Source organism: Peromyscus californicus, unplaced genomic scaffold, assembly GCF_007827085.1.
Source record: "Peromyscus californicus insignis strain IS unplaced genomic scaffold, ASM782708v3 Scaffold_5__1_contigs__length_169319896, whole genome shotgun sequence".
NCBI classification, from domain to species: Eukaryota; Metazoa; Chordata; class Mammalia; order Rodentia; family Cricetidae; genus Peromyscus; species Peromyscus californicus.
This window is the reverse complement of record NW_026294573.1, coordinates 132535015-132547861: the sequence shown is the minus strand read 5'-3', so window position 1 is coordinate 132547861 and position 12847 is coordinate 132535015.

Here is a 12847-nt window from a genome sequence, read left to right as displayed (position 1 = left end):
CCCCATTGACCGGGAACCAAATGTTCAGATGCCTAAGCCTGTTTAATATGAGGGACATTTCTCATTTAATACCTGAGCCTATATAAATTAGGAGCATGTCTCATTTAAACTACCACAGCCCCATTTTTGTCTTTTATAAGCTGTTTGAGAGTGTATCCATCCTTTCTAGAAGCAATAGACACTGTTGAAGGGCAGATGACAAGCTATTGCCAGACACTGAATCTACCGATCTTGGACTTCCTGACCTCCAGCAGAGTGAGAAGTAAACTGCTGACCTTTGTCGTTGCTGGTTGTGTTCGTTACTATACTGGTGACTCTGCCCATCACTGGGACAGAACACCTGGTGTACCCAGAAGTGGTTTTAGAGTAACAGAATTATAAGGATGAACATTTTAAGAATCTGGAATAGGCTTTCCAATTTGCTGACACTTTACAGTTATTGAAGCCTCTCCTAAAAGCTGGCAGAGTATTGAAAATTCTTGGCATGAACTATTTTACAAACTTAGAGAGACAAATGAATTTGATTATCCTGATTTACCAATTGTGAGAAGCAAGGAATTTGGTGACTCGGTATATAAAATTTTTGACAATTTGTGGGAAATAATGATGTAGCATCTCTAAATAAACTGACAAAGGAAAAGAATGAGCTATGGTGAAATTAACCAACCTTTAGCATATCAGAATATGGTGGAGGACAACAAACTCAATGATAAAACTGACCAGCTCCAGATGTGGACAAGCAGTTTACAGGTGTCCAAGTGCACTCTCTCCAGCAACCACGGAGCTCAAACTGCAGAAAATCAGAGCAAAGCCCTCATTATAAGGTTGGCTGAATTGCAGTGAAAATTCAAGTCCCAGCCTCAGAAGGTGTCAGCAGTTAGAGTAAGGGCATTCATTGGTAAAGAATGAGATCCTGAACTTGGGATGGGGATGTGTGGGAGGACCCTATTGAAGCTGAGAACTTTGAACCTTCAGATTCTCAAGGGTTTATCTCACCTGAGGAAGTAGTTGCTCCACCTCAGCAAAAGATGTACTCACACCCCTGACCCCTGAAATACTGCTTTTTCTGTCTTTGACTGAGGAAATTAATCTTCCATTGTCCGCTAAACCAGCAATGACTTTCTCCAAAGGAGATGCCAGACAAGACAATACCGATGTCCCTCAGGCCCACCAATAGTTGCCTCTGGACCTATAACCAGACTTAAAGCAAGGTGGGCTCCTGGAGGGGAGATAGAAAGTGCAGTCCATGAAGAGGTGCACTACACTACCGAAGAACTTAATGAGCTTGCTTATTCATTCAAGCAGAAGTCTGTGGGAAAGTGTGTGGGAAAGGATTTAAGGTTGTGAGATAAAGATGGAACATAAAACTGGATCAGGCTAAGTTTATTGATATGGGCCCTCAGAGTGTAGATTCACATTTTAATATGGAAGCTCACACAGTTGTTGTTGTTTTTTTTTTTTTTAAGTGCCAAAAGTTTGTTTGCATGGTGAAATGAAGTATTTGCCAAAAGGGGGGTGGGAGTGGGGAGGCCTATGGAAAGGAATTGGAAATACCTAGTAACCTTCAGTTTAGTGTTGATGAAGGGATTTTTTTTGGGGGAGGGCGCGTTTCGAGACAGGGTTTCTCTGTGTAGCTTTGTGCCTTTCCTGGAACTCACTCTGTAGCTCAGGTTGGCCTCGAACTCACATAGATCCACCTGCCTCTGCAGGGATTTTAAGGCTCAGGAAAATTGCAGTGCTAGAGTGGGTAAAACCTAATGTCAAACCTAATCCTTCACAACGGGAAGGCCCAGAAGACACGCCCTTCACTAATGCTGTGAGATGCAAAATGGTGAAAGGACACCAGCACATTTGAAGAGCTTTGTTGTCACCCTTTTCCTTGTGCCAGACCTTAGGGTTGGAGACACTGCCGCTCAGGTAGATGAATTAAATGCAATGGGTTTAATTGGGCCCCAAAGTAGCAGGATCCGGGTGGTAGCAGTGAATTGCCGAAGGCAAGGTGATCACGGACAGCATAGGAAAAGCAATGTCCATGATGGCCTGACCCGTAATAGACAGCACAGGCAAAGTGATTTTATGGTAGCATGACTTGTATGGACCTTTGATACTGGCTAATCAATCATGGTGTTTCCAGGCATGAATAGATAGGAAGCCTGCCACGTTTTTTGTTTGATCTGTATAAGCATTAAGATAACCTCCCTGGCTGCTGGGAAAAGCCATCTTTGCATTGCTCCTGGGGCCTGCTCTGCGCTCGCTGCAGCCACCATTGCCTCCTGCCTCAGACTCAGGCCGGGTCCTCCAACTCCATCTCTTTGTGGCTCCCTGCATCAGATCACCACCATGCCCCAGCCCAGCAGACATGGTCACCGGCTCCAAGATCACCAAGAGCTTGAAGGAGAAGAAGGAAGCTGTGCAGGAGGCAGAGAATGGAAGAGATGCACCTGCCAATGGGAAATGCTGATGAGGAGAATGGGGAGCAGGAGGCTGACAACGAGGCACAGGAAGGAGAGGAAGCAGGAGGGGAGGAAGAGGAGGAGGAGGAAGGTGAAGTGAGAAAGAGGATGGAGTGGACAACGAGGAAACAGGCTCCTACAGGCAAGCTGGTGGCTGAAGATGATGACGATGATGTCGACACCAAGAAGCAGAAAACTGATGAGGATGACTGGACAGCAAGAAGGAAATGCTAAACTTAGGGCCACTCTTCACCCTCCACTTCCCATGTCAGAATTTAAAGGGTCACCTTCGAGAAGCAGGCCCCGCCCACCCATAGGCAGTGCCACCCACAGACGACATGCTCTCCACCACCCCACCACAACCTGAATTGCAACAGGGGAGGAAAAAAGAACCGAAACTTCCAAGGCCCTGCTTTTTTTTTTTTCTTAAAAACACTTTAAAAGGAAAAGTTGTATGTATCTTTATTTACATTTTATATTTTTGTACATGTTGTCAGGGGTCAGTCATTTTTAATGATGACAGGTGACCAGATCAGAGCCTTCAGCGCATTCTCTGTCCTACTTCTGACTTTCCTTGTGGTGTGAGCACGTTCATTTATAATCTCAAAGGAGAAAAGCACCTTGAAAATCAAAACAACAAAATAACAAAATAACAACAAAAACAACCTTATTCTGACCATTCCAGTAACTTTTTTGTTTATGTACCTAGCTGTACAATAAATAGTTGGTTTGTATGAGATTGTTAAAAAGGCCAAAGATAAAAGGCTTCTTTTTTTGGTCAATGAAGTCACTGTTTTATCATCATCATCATTGTTATTATTATTATTATTATTTTGGCCTGCCTGATGTATGTGTGAAACAATGTCCAATAATAAGCCAGCATTTTATTTTGCTGAGTTGCTCTTAAAAAAAATTCTCAAGCAAATAAAAGGAAGGCTACATTGTCATGGCAAAAGGGAATCCAGGCCTGACAATTAATTTCCAGACCTGAGTCAGTTTGCAGACCCAGAACCCCTCGTATGAAGGGAAGGCTAGATCCTAGGAAGGACTTTCCTAAGAGTTTTCTGTAAGCCTTTCTCCAGTCCTTTCCCAGAGGGACCGAAGGCCTTTATGAGGGTAACTGTACAATGGGAGTGTCTTAGTCACTGTTCTACTGCTGTGAAGAGACACCATGACCACAGCAATTGTTGTAAAGGAAAGCATTGAACTGGAGCTTGCTTACAGTTCAGGAATTTAGTCCATTACCATCATGATGGGAAGCATGGCAGCATTCAAGTAGCCATTAGGGCCTGGAGAGACAGCTGACAGTTTTACATCCTGATCAGCAGGCAGCAGGAAGAGAACGCCACTGGGTCCGGCCTGGACTTTTGAAACCTTAAAGCCAACCCCACCTCCAGTGACACACTTCTTCCAACCAATTCACACCTCCAAATCCTTTTCAAATAGTGCCACTCCCTGATGACTAAGCATTAGAATGTATGAACCTTGGAGGCCATTCTTATTCAAACCATCACTACAGGGAGAAGGGAAACAATCAGACTTTCCTACTCTATTGGATACTGGCTCAGAATTGATACAGACTCCAAGAAGCCATGTGGCCCTCTGGTTAAAGTAGGGGCCCATGGAGGTGAGGTGAAGTCTGACTCACAGTAGGTCCAGTGGGTCCCTGAACTCACCCTGTAGTCTTTCCCCAGTTCCAGAATGTGTAATTGGGATAGACATACTTTGGCAGAGTTCCTACAATAGACCTTCTTGCCTCCTCGGACTCACCTTCCTCATAATAGCCCATTTATCTATGAGCCCATCAATGGATGAACTCACTGATGAGGTTTGGATCTCATGGTCCAGTCGCCTCTCAAGGTGCTTTGTTATAGTGGTGCGAAGGGATTAGGACAGCAATCTCTATGTCCAAGTGGGAATCTAAAGCCAATGGATCACAGCCCAGTACTATAGAACTTTGGATAGAGATGAAAAGACTGTAACTATGTAGGTATTTCCAAATACTTGGCTAAATCACTCTTGTTCTTTGTTTTCTCTTAGTTTGTCATTTTTATGTAAAAATACAAACACAACCATGATGTTAAGACAATAACATACAGAAGAGGAATGGTGCATTACCCCTAACGACCACCTCATACAGGGCTGAACAGACCCCAGAAAATTACCCACAATAGCAAGTCGTGAGTAAATTGCAACTGGGCAAGAACACTGAGCATACTGTAACACCCAATAAATCTGAAGAAAGGATTCATAATAAAAAAATAACACGTAGAACCAGATGCTAAAACTGAAAATAAGGAGATTACATGGCCTTGCAAGGAACCAAGCAGTCAGTCCTCCAATGTGCACTGGTTTATATACATTTTAAAATCAAAAGAATACTCATATGGGTTTTCAGTGCCTCTCCTTTACATAAATCAAGTTGCACAACAGAAACAGCATTTAATATTGATAATTTCAAAGAGCCCTTACAAATTATTCCTCAAAACACAGTAATGTGGAAGCTTCCAATTTATGGATGAAAGGATGAAGATGCTAAGGCAAAGCCCGGGCTAATGTCCTGCCTGTGGCAACTGAGCAAGGCCGCATCAGAGCCAGGAAGAAACCACAGAGAAACCGGTCATTCGGCTCTGTGTGGGCGAGATGAAAGAAACTCGGTCTGGTGTCACTAATGAGCTCACACATCTAACCACTCAACTACACTGTCCCCTTTCACACAGCATGGAGAGATAGATTTGGCTTGATTTTACTTATTTCAGTGGCAGAATGAAAATATTTTATATTAATAGGGGCATCATAGACGTACTACACAAACCTGAGCAACGCTGACTTAGAGAGAACCAGGTAGAATAGAAAAGGAAAGATCAATAAAATCAACAGGATCAAGAAATAGAACTGAGTGTGGTGATGCAAACCTGCACCTACCAGTGAGGAAGAGACTGAGGCAGAAGGATTTTTAAGTTCAAGGCCAGTCCATGGTACGTATCAAGTTCAGGTTTAGGTCAAGCTGCATAGTGAGACTCTTGTCTCAAAAACATAAAAGGCACTAGAGAGATAGCTCAGCAGTTAAGAGTGCTTACTCTTCCTCAGAGGACCTAAGTTCAGTCTCCAGCACTCACGTCAGGTGGCTCTCAACCACCTGTAACTGCAGCTGCAGGGGACTGATACCCTCTTCCAGTCTCTACAGGTTCCTGCAGCACATGGGCATATACATAGACACATAAATAAAGACAAAAACTTTTTCCCCCTGTTTTTCAAGACAAGGTTTCTCTGTGTAGCTCTGGCCATCATGGAACTCACTCTGTAGACCAGGCTGGCCTCTAACTCAGAGATCCACCTGCCTCTGCCTCCCGACTACTGGGATTAAAGGTATGTGCCACCACAGTCTGGCAAAAACATTTTTAATCTAAAACAAAACAAAAAAAAAGCAAAACCAGAAAAATATATTACAGTGAAAATTTCAAAATTAATTATAAATAGATATATAAGTACATAAAATTTGATGAGAGATAATGGTGGATAACACTGAGCATCTAACATTTAGGAATGATACTTTCAATGAGTCAAAAAGGGTTATAGGTACAAAAACACACACACTGTCTAATACAGGGCTCGAAGAAGAATTACAACCCAAGGAAAAGGATAATTAGAAAAACAAAAATATCCTCAAAAACATCTGAATGTATTTTCGGCAGGACTGTTGTCAGGGATATTGGCATATTAATGTGACATTTAAAGATTCAGAACAATCTGTTAATAAAACCGTCAGCCAGAAAGAACCATCTTAATTATACCAAAAAGACAAAACAAAAATCCACGTTGGCGTACAGATCCTCAAGGCCAAGACTTGAATGAAATGACAACTTGTGCTCTGCTAACCAGGTCAACCAACACCCAACAGGCTGAGGAATGACCAAAAATGGAGACAGCAGACTTCCATCAGGATGGATGAAGGCTTCCAAAAACCTACACTCTTTTTCTCCTGGTGAAACAGTGAAAAGGTTAGCCATACACACAAACTCAACTTTAAAACACTTTTGACCCAGGGCATGTAATAAGTGCCCTGCCTCTTGCCTGCCAAAACTTTGTCTGTCAGTTCAGAGAGAGTTTGCCTCCGTAACGCCAGACATCTGTGCAAAAGCTGAGGACGCTGGTCAAGGATTTTAATGTTTTGTCGACATGGTGCCAAACATCTGGGAATCTGAAAATATCTAGATAATTGACTGATTTTTTTTAAACTTTTCATCCAGATGTTTGGCATCAGAATAAAATACCACCTAACTATTTAAGTACATACATGATGTAAAAACTCTCACAATACACCATTAATATTTGGAAAAGTTTAAAGGCATATGTGCAGTGGGACCTGGGATTTGAAAGCAAAAACTGTGTTCATGCTCAAGAAAAAGAAGTCAAACAGGAATACGCTGAAACTTCTTGCGGTTGCTGGGTCCCGGGGTGAGGGGATTATTACTGATCTTGATTGGGCGTGTAGTTCTCCAACTGGTTCTAAAGTCATTCAGGAAGGCAGTTTCACTGGGTGCTTAGATGTGTCTGTTAATTTGGAAGCCGAGTTTCATTTAGTGTTGGCAATTGTTTGCTCACAGTTGTGGCTATGAACCTGCTGGTGAGTCAGGCTGGTTTGAGGGGGAAGAAAAGTTTAAGAAATTTTTTTTTTTTTTGGTTTTTTCGAGACAGGGTTTCTCTGTGTAGCTTTGCGCCTTTTCCTGGAACTCACTTGGTAGCCCAGGCTGGCCTCGAACTCACAGAGATCCGCCTGGCTCTGCCTCCCGAGTGCTGGGATTAAAGGCGTGCGCCACCACCGCCCGGCTTAATATAGTGGTTCTTCACTTTTTTTTTGTTTTTTTTTGTTTTTCGAGACAGGGTTTCTCTGTGTAGCTTTGCGCCTGTCCTGGAACTCATTTGGTAGCCCAGGCTGGCCTCGAACTCACAGAGATCCGCCTGGCTCTGCCTCCCGAGTGCTGGGATTAAAGGCGTGCGCCACCACCGCCCGGCTGAGGGGGAAGAAAAGTAAACTTAACAAAGCTGCGAAAGCTCTAGGAATCTTAGGACTGTTGAGTACATGTAGGTAGAAGCGAGGAAACTGACAGCGTTCTCACTAACACAATTGAAACCTTTCATTCTGCACAGATGTGGCGTATTCCCACTTATGCCCACGGCCACGCCTACCCATCTAAAGGTGGACTGATAGAAGGCCCCATTGACACTCTCATTTTAAAGGTGCTGAGATGATAGCCTCAAGGAGGTTTATTGCTAGGCCTGACATTCAAGGAACATGAGCTAAAAATGTAGCTCTAAAGTAGAGCCCCTGACTATCATGCCCAAGGGCCTGGGTTCAGTTTCTAGTTCTCCAGTAAAAATAATAATAATTAAGAAAGAAAAGACTAGGACAAAAGATCTGTTCCTCATATGGAAGTCAGTATGGGGTTCCCCCTCCCCAAAATAATAAAAACATGTCTGATCCAGCGATACCACTACTAGGTACGTACCCCAAACATTCCTTATCCTACTACAGAAACGCTAGTGTAGCCATGTTCATTGATGCTCTAGTCACAACAGCAAGGGAATGGAACCAGCCTGGATACCCACCAACAGATGAATGAAAAAAGAAAACATAGTACATACACACAATGAGATTTAAATAAACTGCAAAGAAAAAATGAAGTGAAATCTACAAGAAACAGATAGATTTGGAAAGCATAATACTAAGCAAGGTGAACCAAACTCAAAAAGGCAAAAGAAAAAAAAAACATATGCTCTCTCATATTTGGGTCCTAGCATCCTCCCATATATGCATATACTCATATACATATACACATACATATATACATATATATATAAGTATATATACACACACATATATACACACTCACACATATATGTTGCAGAATATTTGTTTACACTGTGAAGCTGTGTCTTTGCCAAGGAGCCTTCTGATTGGTTTAATAAAGAGCAAAATGGCCAATAGCTTGACAGGAAGAGTTTAGGTGGGACTTCTGGGGACAGAGTAGACTCTGGAAAGAAGGGTGGAAAAGAAGCAGGATGGGCAGTACACAACAGAATGTAGATTAAAATAAACGGGTTAATTTAAGTTATAAGAGCTAGTGGGACAAGGCTGAGCTTTCATAATTAATAAGTCTCTGTATCATCATTTGTGAGCTGGCGGTCCAAAGGAAAATTCAATTACATATTGCATCCAACATGGAGACTCAGATATCCTCAGAGGACCTGAGAAAGCAGTCTCTTGGGTAGGCTCAGTGTACAAAGGTGCAGCTCTTTTAAGAGGTTCTGCTGTACAGCCAAGGACTTGAGCTGCTGGCACTGGGTACAAACTCCTGCTTTAGGCAGATACAACAGATTCCCAGAGCTGGTAAATGTACCATAGGCTAAGCAGAGCTGCACAGTTACCCCTAGCAGTTTAATATTTGGCTTCATGGCCAGAGGAGGCTGCAGACAGTCATAGAAAAAATAAATAGTTTTAAAATAATAAAGTCTTTAAAGAAAGAGTAAAGTAATATAAAAAGAATAAGGCACGTAAGAATGGGAAATATACAGGAAATCTGGATCCTCTATGGTGCTTCGTTGACTTTGAATTTTTTAAATGCTAATGTACAAAAACAATAGCTGCTGAGAGATAATGGATTATGGAAACTGCTAAATTAAACCAACCTATATATTTTTAAAATGTCTTCACTTCAGAATGGAAGTAAAAAAAATATGTTGTGTTGCAGGAGAAGTTATGTCTTTGTTTCCATAGGAAACAAAAAATTATGGTTCTCTTAAAAAATTAATGAATATCAGATTTGATTGGGGAGACCTCCTGAAAATCTTGACCACAGACATGAAAAAAGAAACCAAGAAAGACTACAGGACAGATGATGTATATGCTGATCCCTCTACTATGGGAATAGCTCTGAGACTGGATGAGACATGATAAATCTTGTTGGTTACAGAGTCCTCATGATTTATTATGACATGCCATCCTTTCATATGACATAGATAAAGGTTTGGTTATGCAGTCCAAACAGACTTATAAAGTTAACAGATGCCTTTTACCTGCTCAAATATAAAACAAAAAATCATCTTTAACTGACTTGTACACACCGCACATCCCATACTTGTGTTCATGCAGATATATATGTTACCTTTAAAAGTTTATGTGTTTTCAGAACAAAAGGATCAAACACCAATGAAGATAAGTATCCCAGGTGACCCAGCCTCTCAGAATGCCTCTGTTGCAGTTTCCTCAAAATTCTATATCCAGAATAACTTCAAAGCTGCTAGTTGAGATTGTCCAGCCTCACAAACTATCCAGCCAAGACTTCAGATAAGTTCTACACTTTCCCACCACACAGAGACTAAATAAGCAAACAACAACAACAAACACAGCTAGCTCTCCCAGAACTTGATCACTATCCCAATTTTCTCAGGGACCCCTAAAGATGCCGTCACCAACAGACAATAGGAAGCAGTCTAGAGAACAGGACATCTACATTTTTAATAGGTGGGATAGGTGATTTTTTGGTCATTCGGTGGGTTATGAATGTTCGTCATCATTTAGGGGGGTTGGTTACAAATTGTTATTGGTCATAGTCAGGAAAAAAGCTAAACACAGGAGGTTAGATTCAGGGATCTTGTCCTGAAGAGAAAAAGAAGGATATAGTATAGAAATGATGGAATAAAAAAGTGAATTGTTGAGAATACTTTTGAAGAACCACTAGTCTCATATATTTTACATTGGTATGGATTTTTGTATATTGATACAAATTTAAGGCTATTTTTCTTATACTGTATATATGTTTCTACTCTTGCGTAAGGTATTGTACCTAAGGTTACATACCTAAGGTATATAACCAGCTCATTTAAAAATTTAACATAAAGTTCTAGTCCTTGAAAGCTATTTAGCATAATTAAGAAATACAGGTTAGCAGTTAGTCATCTATAATAATCAAACTTGTAGTCATGTTAGATATGTTTTCAAGGTTAAACAGAGATCATATTTTAGATATTTATATTTAAATATAGATATAGAAGTGGTCTTCAAACACTGCAGAGACCTATAGAATATGGCATTTTAAATGTTTTAATAACCTAAGGCTTTTCATGACAATAAGACACATCTGCCTCTGGCAGTACCAACTTACTTCAAAAAAGGATGATGGACAACAAAAAACCTTCATACAGAATTTGCCTTTATTGTGGCAAAGTTAGCTGCTGGGCAAGAAACTACCCTTGACTCGACTGCTGATAGTATGCTGTCCAAACTGGACAAGGAGGACACAAAAGAAGATAACTGCTGAACTTTGCCAAGATAAGGTAGGACAGCTGCTTCACAGAAAAGTCTGTCAGATATTCTAGGCCCATAGGCTGAAGTTGGATGCCCTCAATGTTGCAGAGGAACCTTGGGGGACTGTCCAGGCAGCCAGCTGTTTCTGACATTTCTGTAGTTTTGGAAGTTGCTTGTTCTGCACTTCCTGTTTAATCAGGTAATAGTATGTCCTTCTTGGGTCTCTGATAGGGTTGGAGATGAGATAGTTATAGTTACAGTTTTCCTTGTTACCAAATTCAAAAAAGAAACTTATATAAGAGATATAAAGTTTATAAGGTTAAGAAACATAAAAGCTTAAGTTGTTTATCTAAGAAAATGTTTTGTGCTCTAAAAAAATAGTTTGGGGTTGATAATACAAGTTAGGATAGAAAGTGAATTTGATACAAAACTTAGGACTAACCAAAATAGGATAGATAATGGAGTGTTTTCTCTGAATTTGCCAATTGCAAATGGACTGGACATTATGAATGTAATCCTTACTTGATAATTGTTCTTATTGTATATACAATAAGAACAATAAATATATAGTTTTACTATATTACAGTTAAAATTTTTCCTTTTTATTTAGACAAAAAGGGGGAAATGTTTCAGAATGTTTGTTTATACTGTGAAGATGTGTCTCTGCTAAGGTACCTTCTGATTGGTATAAATAAAAGCTAAATGGCCAATAGCTAGGTAGCAAGAGGTTAGGTAGGACTTCTGGGGACAGAGAGGACTCTGGGAAGAAGTGTAGAGATATGAGAAGACACAGAGGAACCAGGATGGACAGTATGTGACAGAACATAGCTTAAGATAAAAGGGTTCATTTAATTATTTTAACTTATAAGAGCTAGTGGGACAAGCCTAGGTTAAGGCTGAGCTTTCATTATTAATAATAATATTATTTGGGAACTGGCTGGCAGAACAGAGAAAGACTTGCTACACATATACACATACACACATGTCCATATATTCATATGTGTATACATGCACACACACACACACATATACATATATAGAGAGAATGTGATTGTGTTAAAACCTAAGGAGACTATAGAGAGTAAAAAAGAAGGAAAGAGACTGAGAGGATGCTACAAGAGGAGATGGGGGAGGATGAGTTACTTAAACACACTTTGCTCAAAACACCGTAATAATATCTAATAACCTTGTATGCTAATTTGAAAAATAAATAAAAAAGATCCTTCTTCCATTCTAACTATGTTTTGTTGTACAGTGCTACCACAATTATTCTAGTCTCCACACTTATTTGTTTTTAAAAGAAGAGAAAAAATTTTACATGTAAAGTGCTTTGAGATTTAAAATGTTCATTTATTTTTATGATTGGTGTGTATATGTGCACATGCATGATCGGTGGAGGGTGCATGTGCCATCATGGTTGTGTTAGCTCATAACTTTGTAAAGAAGGTTCTCTTCTCCTTTTCATGGTTTGAACTCAGGTCACCAGGCTTGCAAGGCAAATGTCCTTATCTGCTGAGACATCTTGCCAGCTCCATGCTTTGGGATTTTTAAGCTAGAAACTAAATAAAAATATAAAGTGTTATTTTTACAACCTGGCTTTTGTGTGTTTTTTGTTATTGTTGCTGTTAATGTTTATTTCCTTTTTTAAGACAAGGTTTCATATAGCCTAGGAGAGCCTCCAACTTGTTATGTAGTGGAGGATGACGTTGAAAGCCTGATCTTCCTGCTTCTGCCCTGACTCCGCAGACATCCACCACCACACTCCCCCCTATTATGCAGTGCTGGGCAAGCGTTTATCTATTTACATACCCAGCCCCTTTGGGGAATTTTAAAATTACATTTATTTGTGGGAGGGTGGAGGGTGAGGGGGCTCTCAGAGGACAACGCTGGATGCAAATTCTGTGGACGCCAAGGACTGAGTTCTGGTCATCGGGCTGAGTGTGTGTTCTACAAACTCTTCTATACAGCAGCCTCAGGGAAGTGAAGTCGGTCCTAGCTGAGTTCTCAAACCGGACTGTACTCTGATGCGAGCTCCTCAGCCATCAGAAACTCAGCTGCTTTGAGAAGGTTAGGAAAGCAAGCGTTC